This window comes from Pinus tabuliformis, chromosome 9 (genome assembly GCF_031772625.1).
Source record: "Pinus tabuliformis cultivar Carrire ecotype Pingquan chromosome 9, CPIR1, whole genome shotgun sequence".
NCBI lineage: Eukaryota > Viridiplantae > Streptophyta > Pinopsida > Pinales > Pinaceae > Pinus > Pinus tabuliformis.
This window is the reverse complement of record NC_142307.1, coordinates 847,321,738-847,335,467: the sequence shown is the minus strand read 5'-3', so window position 1 is coordinate 847,335,467 and position 13,730 is coordinate 847,321,738.

The window sequence follows — 13,730 nt, the reverse complement described above, 5'->3', positions numbered from 1 at the left end:
GAGTTTTGATCAGCTTAAGCATTTACTTACCACCGCACCTATTTTGAGCATTGCAGACCCAAATAAAGACTATGTGGTTTGTACAAATGCCAACAAGGAATGTGTCAATGGCATGCTAATGTAGGAAGGCAGAGTGATTGCTTATGAGTCTAGGAAACTTAAGGAGCATGAGAAAAAATATTCAACCTATGACTTAGAGCTAACAATAGTCACTCATGTATTAAAGATGTAGCGACATTACTTGATGGGTAAGAAATTTATTTTAATGACTTACCATCATAGTTTAACTAACTATTTTAAGTAGCCCACTCTGAATGCTAGGCAAGCTCGTTGGGTTGATTTTCTAAGTGGATTTGATTTTAAAATCAAGCACTTGAAAGGTAAGGAGAACCGGGTTGCGGATGCCTTAAGTTGGAAGGTACATTGTATATATGAGGTCTCTTTCAATGAAGTGTGAACTATATTAAATGAGATGTTTAAAGAGCTTGCCAGATTTGATCCAGAATACAAATTTTTATGGCAACAAGCAAAAATTTCAAACAACAATGAACAACAACTGGGATATGAGATAAATCATGAAGGTATGCTGATTTACAAAAGAAGAATATATGTACCTAACTAGAAAAATATTAAAGACTTAATTCTAGATGAATATCATAAAACTCCATATGTAGGCCACCCCGGATACCAGAAGCTAATTACCACACTTAGAAAGGAATATTTTTGGCCTAGTATGAAGAAAGAAGTGACTGAGTATTTGGCTCACTGTCTGGAATATCAGCACTTGAAAACAGAGCATAGTCACCCAACCGGATTGTTGCACCCATTGCCTATTCCGGAATGGAAGTGGGAAACCATTTCCATCAATTTTATTACAGGACTACCTAAGTCTAAAAAGAAAAATGATTCGATAATGGTGGTAATGGATAAGTTGAGCAAGTCTGCTCACTTCATACTAGTACAGTCAACCTACAAGGCAGTACAAATTGCTAATATATTCATGCAAACCATTTTTAAATTACATGGATTACCAAAAGTCATAATTTCTGATCATGATGTAAATTTTACATCAACTTTCTAGAAAGCCTTATTTTAAGGTTTAGACACACAACTACATTTCATCACTACTTACCACCCTCAAATGGATGGGCAGATCGAGCGAGTAAATCAGGTAGTGGAAGATATGCTGCGAACTTACGTAATGCAACAACCATCCAAATGGGAGGATTACATACATTTGGTAGAGTTTGCTTATAACAACAGTTACCACACATCGCTACAGATGAGTTTGTTTGAAGTATTGATCCAGATTTAAACAGGAACGCAACAAAATACAGAGATAACCATATACACAAAGATGCAACGGAAATAATACTTCATTTTATTAATGGAAAATACTGAAATATGCTTACAACCAGAAATGGAAATAAACCAGCTAGGGTGATGGTAGCTTATCTCTGAGAAGAGATGTGTGGCTACATGCCTCTGAACTATGTTACAATGAGGCTCAAGGGCCTATTTATTATTGAGAAACAATGGAAAACCCTTCACATTCCAAAACCTAACCCTAGAAGATGAAACGCCAAATTGTGGGCCCCGTTTTGGGGTGAGTTGGACAGCCAACTTCCCGGGGTCGCGAATTAGTCATATTATCTCCGTTTGATGCGCATGATAGCCCGTTGGAAAGATCTCTCCGAGGAATACGACGGAAAAGATGATTTTTTTACAGAAAAATCGTTGGCGGTATATTTCCCAAAAAACGTCGTTTAGGGCGTCAAATGGCTCCGGAAGTTTAGGACCCGAAAAACTGCTAAAAATAGTAAACCATGTTATAATTAAGGAAACTGAAAAACTAAAAGAGACAGTTGTGGGGGTCCAAATGGGATAGGTGGGTGGCCACCAACATCCACCTGGATCATTCCTCCCCCCTTAGGAAGCAATGGTCCCCATTGCGTTGAGTTCCTCCTTGAGATGACGAAGCTTCTGCTGAGCTGGGTCTCTGGTGAGCTGTTCTGCAATCTCTGATGTGTCTAGAAATGGTGGGAAGCATGGTCGGCGATGGTCCACATTGAACACTCGGTGCAAGTGAAGGAATGGAGGAATGTTATGTTTCAGAGCATTTTTGCCCATAGCCTTGTTACTGGTGAAGGACCATGTCGAAGTGGTCTGAGTTTCTGATGGGTTCTGGTAAGGCGTTCTCTCTGCAGATGTAACCAAACTTTTTCGCCCACCTGAAACTTGTGTGGTACCCCTCTGGGTAAGGAGAAGTTGTTCCTGTGTTCTGTCATGACTGTATCCTTTTGTTGCTGCTGCTGCATGGAGGAACCCTTCGCGGGGTTCATGGATGTAGCAACGATCTTCCCCTTACTTTGGGAGTGAACTAGATAGAAAATAAATTTCCTAGTCTGTAAGATGAGCTTGCTGCCTTTCTTAGCAGTGATCAAAGAGGTGGTGGTAGGTGGAGCTACCTCTGGTATCCTGTATAATGAATTATCCAAAGAAATAATGACAGCACGAGGCCTTGACTCATACACAGCATGTCGCCTCCACAAGTATGGTTGGCCTATCGCAAACATCTAGAGGTGTAACATCACACAATACCTCGTCTGTGAAGGGCTTGATGCTGTAGGGAAGGCGGCACTGCTGGCGAACTTTGAGATCTCGTCCTTCGTGAAGCCACCTGATACTATACGGCTGTGGGTGTGGTGTAGTCAGTAGGCCCAACCGCTTCACGACCTCTACTAAAACAAGGTTCTTTTGGCTACCACTGTCGACAATGAATTACAGTGGTGAACCCTTCACCCACATTTGTGAGTGGAAAAGGCGCTCCCCCTCCTCTGGGTCTTTAGGCTCATTCTTCTGGATCTTGGCAGTGGCAATAGTGGCACTGGGCTCTGCATCAATGATCTACTTCCCTTTGCCATTCCCCTTGTCGGGTTCTGGCTCAGGGTCGGAACATGCATCTGATTCAGAAGCCTTCAACTCGGCCACCAGCGACTGCTTGGTCCGACACTCACTTGTGTTATGAGTGGGACTCTTGTGGAACTCACACCACTTTCCTGTGTCCTTCTTCAGCTTCGTGGTGTTATTCTTTTCTTGCGGCTTCGACGAGTTGTCTTGGGTCACCCCACCTTGGCTTTGTCCTTTGGGCTTTGGATTTGCAGATCCAAAGTCTCGCTTCTTCTGTTTGAACTTTTGCTCGATTTTGACAGTGTATCGGTATGTTGTGCCAAGTGAGGAGATGTTTAAGAACTCCAGCTCTTCTTGGATGTACTTGTGCAGGCAACCACGACATTTTAGTACTAGATGCAGCTCAGAATCTTTGATACCCAACTGTGTGCGAAGGGTATGAAAAATGTTTGTGAACTCTGGCACATCTTGGTCTCGTCCCTACCGTAGTGTGGTCCATTTGATGTATTTGTCCTCATAGCTTTTGACAGGGTAGTACTGCTCCTTGATGGCATCCAGGAAGTCATTCCAAGTGGGTGCGGCTAAAAACAATGAGCTTGTACTTTCATCCTTCTGCTCGCAGTAGGTTTCCCACCAATCCTTGACATGGGGGGCTGCTTTGAGAAGAGCAAAAACAATCTTTTCCCGACTTGAAAATTCATGAACAGAAAAATACCCATCTAGCAGATTTAACCATTTATCTACGGCATCTGCGTCTATTTGACCCTTGAAGATGAAGATTTCAAAATTAGCTTGTACCTTAAAGGGCTTGGCGTTTCCAGAGTAGCTGCTGGAAGCCGATGCGTCGCTTCTGGGTAGCCGCTGAAGGATTTGGGCAAAGCTGTCCATCATCGCATTCCGTTGTCGCTCGAGGGCTTCTTCGAGCAAGATTTTGATAGGATCTCCTGCCCCCTCGTCTTTCTTCTCATTCACCATGGGAGGTCGTTGAGATTTGTGAGGCTGGTCTTGAAAAGGTTTGACCAGTTCAAGCCCTAACTCCTTATATCCCGACCTCGTTGGGGACATGCAAAGAAAAACATCGAAAAAGCAGACCGCTCTGATACCACTGATCCGGATTTAAACAGGAACGCAACAAAATACAGAGATAACCATATACACAAAGACGCAGCGGAAATAATACTTCATTTCATTAATGGAAAATATTGAAATATGCTTACAACCAGAAATGGAAATAAACCAGCTAGGACGATGGTAGCTTATCTCTGAGAAGAGATGTGTGGCTACATGCCTCTGAACTGTTCTGAACTATGTTACAATGAGGCTCGAGGGCCTATTTATTATTGAGAAACAATGGAAAACCCTTCACATTCCAAAACCTAACCCTAGAAGATGAAACGCCAAATTGTGGGCCCCGTTTTGGGGTGAGTTGGACAACCAACTTCCCGGGGTTGCGAATTGATCGTATTATCTCCATTTGACGTGCATGATAGCCCGTTGGAAAGATCTCTCCAAGGACTATGATGGAAAAGGCGATTTTTTGACAGAAAAATCACTGGCGGTAGATTTCCCAAAAAACGTCATTTAGGGCCTCAAACGGCTCCGGAAGTTTAGGACCTGAAAAAATGCTAAAAATAGTAAATTGCGCTATAATTAAGGAAACTAAAAAACTGAAAGAGACAGTTGTGGGGGTCCAAATGGGATAGATGGGTGGCCACCAACATCCACCTGGATCAAGTATTGTATGGACGCAAGTGCAAGACACATTCAAGTTCGGGTGAGCCAGAGGATAAGTTGATGTTGGGACCAAACATGTTAAAAGAAATGGAGGAGATGGTTAAAAAAGTACACTCTAATTTAAAGGTCGTGCATGACTAACAAAAGAACTTTGCTGATCAAAAGAGAAGTTTCCAAGAATTTCAAATTGGAGATCGTATTTATGTGCGGGTACAGGCCAAGAAGAGTACATTGCAATGGAGCAGATGTGCTAATTTGGCACCCTGATTCTATGGTCCTTTCCAGATCCTAGCTAGAGACAAACCAGTGGCTTACCAGCTCACCTTGCCTAGCCACATATGTGTACACTATGTTTTTCATGTTTCTGTGTTTATATATATATATATATATATATATATATATATATATATATATACATATATATGAACCTAAGCATATAATCAATTGGAAATATATACAGGTAACTTAATTTTAAATAAATCTACCAAGACAAAGTTGCCAAAGGAAAAGAACTGACTCAAATTTTATTGTGTGTGTAGGTCGAACTGGAAAGCAAGTTTTCGATCAAACCCCTGGTTATACTCGATCGAAGAGAAGTAATGTTGCGAAAACGAGTTATCACCCAAGTTAAAGTGCAGCGACAACACTCTGGGTGAAAGGAGGCCACCTGGGAGGATGAACAAGTAATGAGAGAGACTTATCCAGATTTATTTGCAGTGGAGAAACATCGGGACGATGTTTAATCTTGGGGGAGAAGATGTGATGTCCCAAGTATATTGTAAATATTTAATCACTGCAGTAAACAAACTGAATATTACTAGTTAAGTTTATATATTTATTATTTTGATTAAAATGTGCATGAGGTAAATGTCTTGATAATGATTATTATGTAACTCTCACATGTCAGGTAGTTAGGATAGGAAGTTACCTATCCCTAAATACTTCCTTGTAGAATTATTCTCAAGGGAAGAGATTAAGAGGGTATGGGTACTTGAGATGAAGAGAGGACAGGAAAGAGAGAGATTTCTGTGCTGATATGTTAGACATATTCCAAGAGCTATGGCTGGTTAAGACCATATAGCTGTAAAATAGTAAGACTGTTAGTCTACAAGAAATCACCCTGCATGTGGGTGACAGCTCGGGGGGAGACTTGGGCCTGAAGGTGAGTCTCATGGTTGGGAGGAAAATCGGCATTTCTAGTCGAACTTGATTTAACAACTGATAGAATATACTGCCAGAATCAGATAAGTATATATTTAACTTTTTGTAATATACTTCTGGAGTCAGATAAGTATATATTTAACTCTCTCTAATATACTTCCAGATTCAGATAAGTATATGTATGCTATCGGATAAAACTGTATACAAAATAGTTCAGCTAAGGCATACTGACCACTAGAAGAACTACTAACTGTACTCTAGAAATCTATAGAGGTTGGTAAGTTTATTTTAAAAGAAAAATTCAGTGAGATTTATTACTGAAATTGGCAGAAATATTTACAAGGAAATATTGTTTAGTGGTTTACTATGCAACCAATCTTAAAAAGGCATTATAAGACCAAGAACTAGAATTTCCAGAGTTATACCAAATATAGCTAGAACATAGGAAAATACAGTTCTAGGGAAAACAAAGAAATAAATATATATGCCTCTATAAGAAAAACTAAACTTCACAACCATACTTTTCGATGTATCAAGAGTAGATTTTACAATGCCTTACATATTAAGGAATTTAATTGTAATAAAAAGAAGTAAGTTCTGGATCCAACCCACAATTTTCATTACTTTTTTAAAGGGAAATTGCCCCAAGTAAAGAAGGAGAACTAAAGCTAATGAGCCACGTAAATAAATATATATCATTTATACTTTGAAACAATTCAGAACACAGAACTGAAACCCCAACAAGTAAGGGATAATCGTTAATGATACATCTAAAATCAAGCCAACAAAACAAGTATACAATCTACATATCTAGAGTCGTAGACGGAACATGGGTTAAAGCCCTAGTCGATTCCAGAAAATAAAGACAAGAACAGTGGTAAAATGAAATGAGCTTAATGCTCAGAAATGAATTAACCTTTGTACGAAAAGAACAACAAAGACTGGACGAGGGTTAAAATAATGACTCTTTCCTTCAACCAAGTGGATAATCTTAGTATTTTCAACAAGCACATGAAGTCTTTAAAGTAAAATCCACAATTGGTAATGAACCTCCGGTTACAATATTACAGCTAAGCCATTTCCGTGAGAAATTAATTACATTGAACGAGTTGGCCATGAACCCAGAACCCGAGATAGCAGGTCGGTGGATTTTATAGCTGGATCACACAAAAAAAGACATAGCCATGGGGTCTTCATATTCAAAGCCCCGGATAGGTATAAACATTATGCAATAAGCAGAATACACCAGTAAATAACTTAGCCAGATGACAAATACAAAGAATAATCCGCTTCTCAAAAGCTAAAGCCTCCATACCAGAGGAATCTAGAATAAACCCACATACCTAGAGGCTGAACGAAATTTAATCTCAAAACCCTTGGCCCGATTTCGGGAGGAAATCTTTGAGCCATGATTCTCGAGTGGCTAGAAGACCTCCGATGAAACATAGCAGGCTAATAGTCAAGAGTTGGTTATACACAGTTGGTTACGAAATACAGCGAATATACTCAAGCCAAACTTAAAACAAATCAATACCTGGCTAGGGCTGCGGCATAAGCACCTCCTTCAAAGCATTAGGGCACCAGCATGACTTGTTGCGAACTTGAGAACCCAACATAACATCAACATAAGATCATGACATCGCAGGAGGAAGAAATTTGCCAATCTTCAGGGTAACATAATCGGACCTGGGTGAAATCTAGAACTTGGAGCTGAAAACCAGAATGGTCTGTCAACGGAGAACTTAACAATGAGAATGCATTATAGTCTGGTTGGCAATGAGGATAAGAGTTCCCTTGTCACTGTCGGATGAGCCCAACACATGGAGAATCTTCGAAGAGTGGTATTTCCAGAGGAGAGGCCGACAACTAGAGGGTGGACGGAAGGCTCCAAAATCTGGCTCTCGCCATTGCTCGAGCGGATAAGTTCAATGCATAAGAACTAGGTTTAGTTCCCTGATAAACGCCATAAAGGTCTATCGTGCATCCCACTAAGTGTTATATTTAAATGTATATATGAAAACCAATATGTAATCGTTGGTACAAAAATTTTAACATAAATGTCGAATGCTTAAATCAAAAAAATTAAATAACACTCTCATATGAATTATAAATTGTTGTTATTGTATATAAATTATATAATGTGTGTATTTGTATTTCAATTAAATAATGTCCTTATTTATATGCTTAAATAAAATTAAATTTTATGCTTATAACAATTTTTTTTTAAACTTAATATGGAGAAACATTACAAGTAAAGTGACGTTTCTCAACTTTACATTATAAAAGTTTTAAATTTTTTATATATTTTAAATAAAATATATGTTTATAAAATTAAAAAAAAAATCACTTCAATTATTCATCAACTATTTTTAATTATAATTAATTTATATTATTTATGAATATATTTTTTCCATTTTTCATTTTATAAAAAATTACAATTATCTATACATTTTAAATATACAAATCCTAACTTCCGAGAAAATTTTACTTCCAAAACCTCCCCCTGCAAACCTTCTTACTAAACCTTCCTTCTCTTGCACTTACTAATTTGAATACTTGAATTTATTTACCACAAAGGCACTTTGTTATTTCTGCGATTCATTTGCCTACATGTGTTACATATCTGAATTCCAATCCGGTAAAAAGTTACTAAATTTAAAAAAAAATGTTTAAAAAATTCATCGTAAAATCAATCTCATTGATTCGAAATTATCTGGTCTAATTATTTGAAGTCACTTTCCCTTCGGAATGTGACTTTTCTTTGAAAAATAACGCTTTCAAAATTCCATTGTCAATTCAATCTCAAGAATGAGAAATTCTCTGGTTTAATTATTTGAAATCACTTTCACTGTGATGTCATTTTCAGCCTTTAGGAAGGAATACATTTTTCCGGTGTGCTGTCAAATCCCCGAATCATGGATGAAATTATTAGATGGTATTCTACTCCATATTAAATCCCAATATTAGATTTTTGTGTAGACATTGGGTTCTTGACCGACTTTGAGATCTAATTGTGCAATATTAAAACACAAATTTACCAATTAATAATATGAATATTAAATTAATATTTTTAAATAATATATATATATATATATATATATATATATATATATATATATATTTTATTTTATGCTTTTGTTTGAAGTTAATTTTTTTTCATTAAAAATATAGTTATGTTTAGTTATGTAATGTACAAGAAGTTGTATAACATGGAAGCCAAGAGGCTCCCCAAAATTGCTTTTAATTCTAGTCAAAACCCCCACCTCTAGTTCAAGCTAGGCTGGCATAAGGTTGTCAAGACCTTGGCTCGACCATTCCCAGATAGAAGAGATCATATGGGAGAATAAGGATAATATTACAAATACTATCACTTCCAAATTTAAGAATAAGTTGTGGGATGACCATTGCGGGATAGAGGAGATCATTTGGGAGAATAAGGATAATATTAGAAATACTACCACCTCCAAATTTAAGAATAAGTTGTGGGATTATAAGGAGTTAGAAGGAAAAAAGAAGTTAAAATATTATAACGAGAATTCCAATAAGAGAAATGGAAATAAATAGAAACTAAGTGGACACTTCTACAAATATTTAAAATTATAAAAAAAAAGTGAAATAAAAATGGAAAAAATAATCACAAAGAATATTTAATGTTTATTAATTTTTGCATTTCTATAATAATTAAAAATAAATATATTTCAAAATTTAAAACCAAAGATATATTTATATAACTAGAGTAGGATAGATTTGTTTTAATTTTGGATTTATAATGTATTGAAAGGAATCAAATTTATCAAGATGTGAAACTGTTTCTGAATGTAAAATTTCAAAAAAAAAAATTGGGCGAAAAAAGTTATCCCTCCTAACATTTATAGATTAAAAATTAAAATATAGTTACCTTGATTCTTTATAATATTATATTTATTTAACCATATATATATATAGTATATTTTGAAACTATATATATATATATATATATATATATATATATATATATATTTCTTTTCTTTAATATATTTGGAATTGTTTTGTATTTTTATTAATTTAATTTTGAAATATTATATATATTATACATTATTTTTAAAATAAAAACATTTGCAAATTTATTAATAAAAACAAAAATAAAATATATATTAAAATTAAAATTGAACTTGTTTTTTTAATTAATTTTATATTATATGTTTTTATTATTAAATTCTATCTAATATTGAACTCTCCACATTTAATTTAAAGGGATTATAACAATATCTCTCAAATTAAATTGATACTTTGACTATCTATATTTATATTGAATTTCTATCATCTATCTTGATATTAAAACTACTACCATTTATATAAAATATTAATAATTGATACTTTGATTATCTATATTTATATTAAAATTTCTATTATCTAAATTAATATTGAAAATACTACCATTTATATAAAAATATTAATAATTTGAAACTTATAAAACTTTTTTAAAAATATATGCTAAATTAATATTATTATAAAATAATGTTAATGGTATTTTTCTTAAATTTTTATAAAAGAAAGGTGTAATATCTAACACTTATAAATATACTTACATTATAACTAATCAACTATTAGGTTAATTATAAATTTAACAATTATAATATATTAAAATTTATTAATATTAATGAAATAATATTTAAAACCATTTCTGATAAAGATGATTTCTAAAAATGGTCAGTGCATGAAAATAAGAGATGCGCTTGGTTTCTAATTACTTTATTCTCAAAAGTTATTCTTCACGACGTTTGAAAAATGGAAAGAAGTTGACTGTCGGAAAGAAAGCGGAAAGATTTAAATGTCGATCGTGCGCGCACTTTTACGCGGAAATACTTCAAATGTGCACGGCACGAGTGTCGAGTCGTATTTTGGACAGAAAGATAATGTTTTTCTTCCTTTAAATAGGAGAGAATAATTGGTATTTCGCAAAGTGGAAATATTTAAATGTGCACAATGCACCTGACAAGTAGGCACTGGAATATATTTGGCAGATAATGTTTTCATATATTTTATTTGAGGGTATGAATGTGTTTGATAAAGTGAAAGTATTAATTATATTTATTATTGAGAAATATATAACAAAAATATTATTGTAATAAAAATATTATTATTAATTATTATAATAAAAAGGTTAATTATTTAAAAAACTATTATTATTAATTTTGATTTTATTTTAAACTTTTATGTCATGACAAAAAACATAAATATATCTTTTATAACCAAGATATAAGGTAGTTTTTCTAAAATTAAGTACAGTTTGAAAATTCCTAGGAAATTAGTCGGCAATCTAATGAAATTTATTTTTTAAATTTATTAAAAGTCAATTCAGTTTAACAAACGAGTGATTGATAAACATTTAGATGAAGCATATGCTAAGATCTAGACCGTCAATTAAAAAAATAAATAAATAAGTCAACAAATCCAGGTTAAGTTGAAATAAGAAGCCTTGAACAATTAATACTTCTTCATTATTTCAAATGGAGTTGTCAATGGGATTTTTTGGAGTTTCCAGTGCCTTTGTGTAAAATATTGATTTGTGTTATTTAAACTAGTTTTTTTTATTGTATATATGGGTTCGGTACTATGAAAAACCCTATAACACTTCTATTGCACAGGGGTTACCCATAAACTTGTGATTTCAATAAATTCTTGTCAGATTTTAGAAAAATTAAACAAGAAAAATCTACCAAAAAAACTTTCAAAAATATCATACTACAACAACTCTATTTCAAATATCAATAATTTTTTTGAAAAACATTAAATACATATTTTAAAATAATTGAATATAACGAAATTCATGTGTAAATTATTCGAACAAAAATAATTTATACATCGATTCCAAGTACAAATGGCCCACTTAAAACTGAACCAAAAACACAATTTGTGAAGAGAAAAATTCATACAGAATACTTTCCATAGATTGGCTCTTCCGCTCGGCGCCCCGCCATGGAATCCTCTATATGGAATACTGACACTGATTTTACCTCCTTCAAAACATCAGAGACCCTACTTTCTCTGTTTATTACTGCTCTTTCGGAATATAATTCCTGGCAGAGAGTCAAAGTTTGGTTATTCATTACTTATATTTATCTGTATTTTTCTTTCTCATTAATCGTTAAATATTAGTCATTTTAAAACCTTTCGTAATGGATAATTTGATGAGTTATTTAAATATTTATTCATATTCATATATATATAAAAGTAATTTCAAATAAAATTATAGAAAATAAAAGAAATTATTGATTAAGATTTTAAAATAATTGTTTTATTATACAACATCTATAATATTAATATTAAGATTTTAAAATGAGATTTTAATATATTAATGTAAGATAGATTTTTGAATTTAATAGAAAAAACTCATCTCTGTTTTCAGTCACATCATGTGATTCTACATTGTACAGATTTAAGCATAAGACATGAACATTAAAGCCTAGAACTTAAAGGTTGAGACTCACACAATATGTCTACACTCTATATAAAACACTAGATGACATTTCTTATTTATGTAAGTGAAATAGTTGTTTTTTATGTAGTTTCTTTAGTGTTGGCACATTGGTGATAAATCTCAGATTTTATAAAGGGATTCATTTATTAATTTGATTAGAAAACACATATACTTTCTTGTTGGATATGGAAATCTTAAATGTGTGGTTACCAAGGCTTGTGGTTACATTCACAATTGAATCTAAACACAATCGGGTTTGTGGCTTTTAGGTGAGTGTGTATGCTAGAAAACTATATTCTTCTTCAAAATCCATGATTGCATATTATTATTACTTGAAATGTTACTAACCCCCCAATTTCTTATTTAAAAGTGCTTTCAAACTTGTATTATTATTTAAAAAGTTCTCCTTAAATTCAAGGTATGAAATTGAAAAGTAAGATCTATTGTGCCCTTTCAAAATACATTATAGTTAATAGATTTGACCATGTTACTTGAAAACTTTTCAATTTTTTTAACATATTTATAAAATATTTAAATAATAACTACACATAATTGCACCAAACTATTGATTAATTTATTATAAAAAATGAAGATAGATATTTATCTGGGGATTACCCATCAAACTTGTGATTTCAATAAATTTCTGCAAAATTTTTTAAAAAATTAAACCAAAAAAACTTCCAAAATTTACTAAATGGCCATCAAATTTATACACCCCTGATCAGACAGTGTCAAATTCACACTACAAATTTCTTTACCGCAAGAATCTCCGCCCTACGCAATATATCTCTCTCACTTATAGTTTCTCTCATCGGTCTTTTCCTTCTGTACAGGATGGCTTCTTCTGGTGGAGCTCACAGTGCCCAACCTGGCGTGCCCTCTTCATCCTTACTTGCTGGTTCATCTGGAATTGGAGGAACCAACGTGTCTTCCAGAACACCTGCCAACCTCTACACTCCATTTTGATCTCTATTGCGGGCTTCTTGCCCCCATCGGATTAGTTCGATTCTCTCTACAGGTGGTTTCTCTCCTGATCTGATCCTAAGTTTCTGTAACTCTACAGGCGGTTTCTCTACTGATCTGATCCTATCTTCCTGTATTTTTGCGCCAACTGGGCCATCACATATCTTTTTTTTTGTCATTTGCTGGACCCATATATGGTTATTTATCGGGTTATATCTACACTTCTGAAAAGAACAATCCCAAGTCACATGTCTTTTTGCGGCCTCTGCGGCCCTTCATTACAGGTTTCTCTCCGTCCTCCTCACGGGGGCCATATCATGTCTTATAATGCTCTTCTCCATCTGCTAAATGTCTCCTCTGAGACATCTGTAATGCTGTCTGTTATATTATCTTAATATAATTTATCTTGATTTTTTCTTCTGAAAAAAATATATTTAAAATACAATTCAAAGTGAAGTAGCCCTGTCAATTCTCGGCCCGAGGGTACAATTCGCCAACAAAT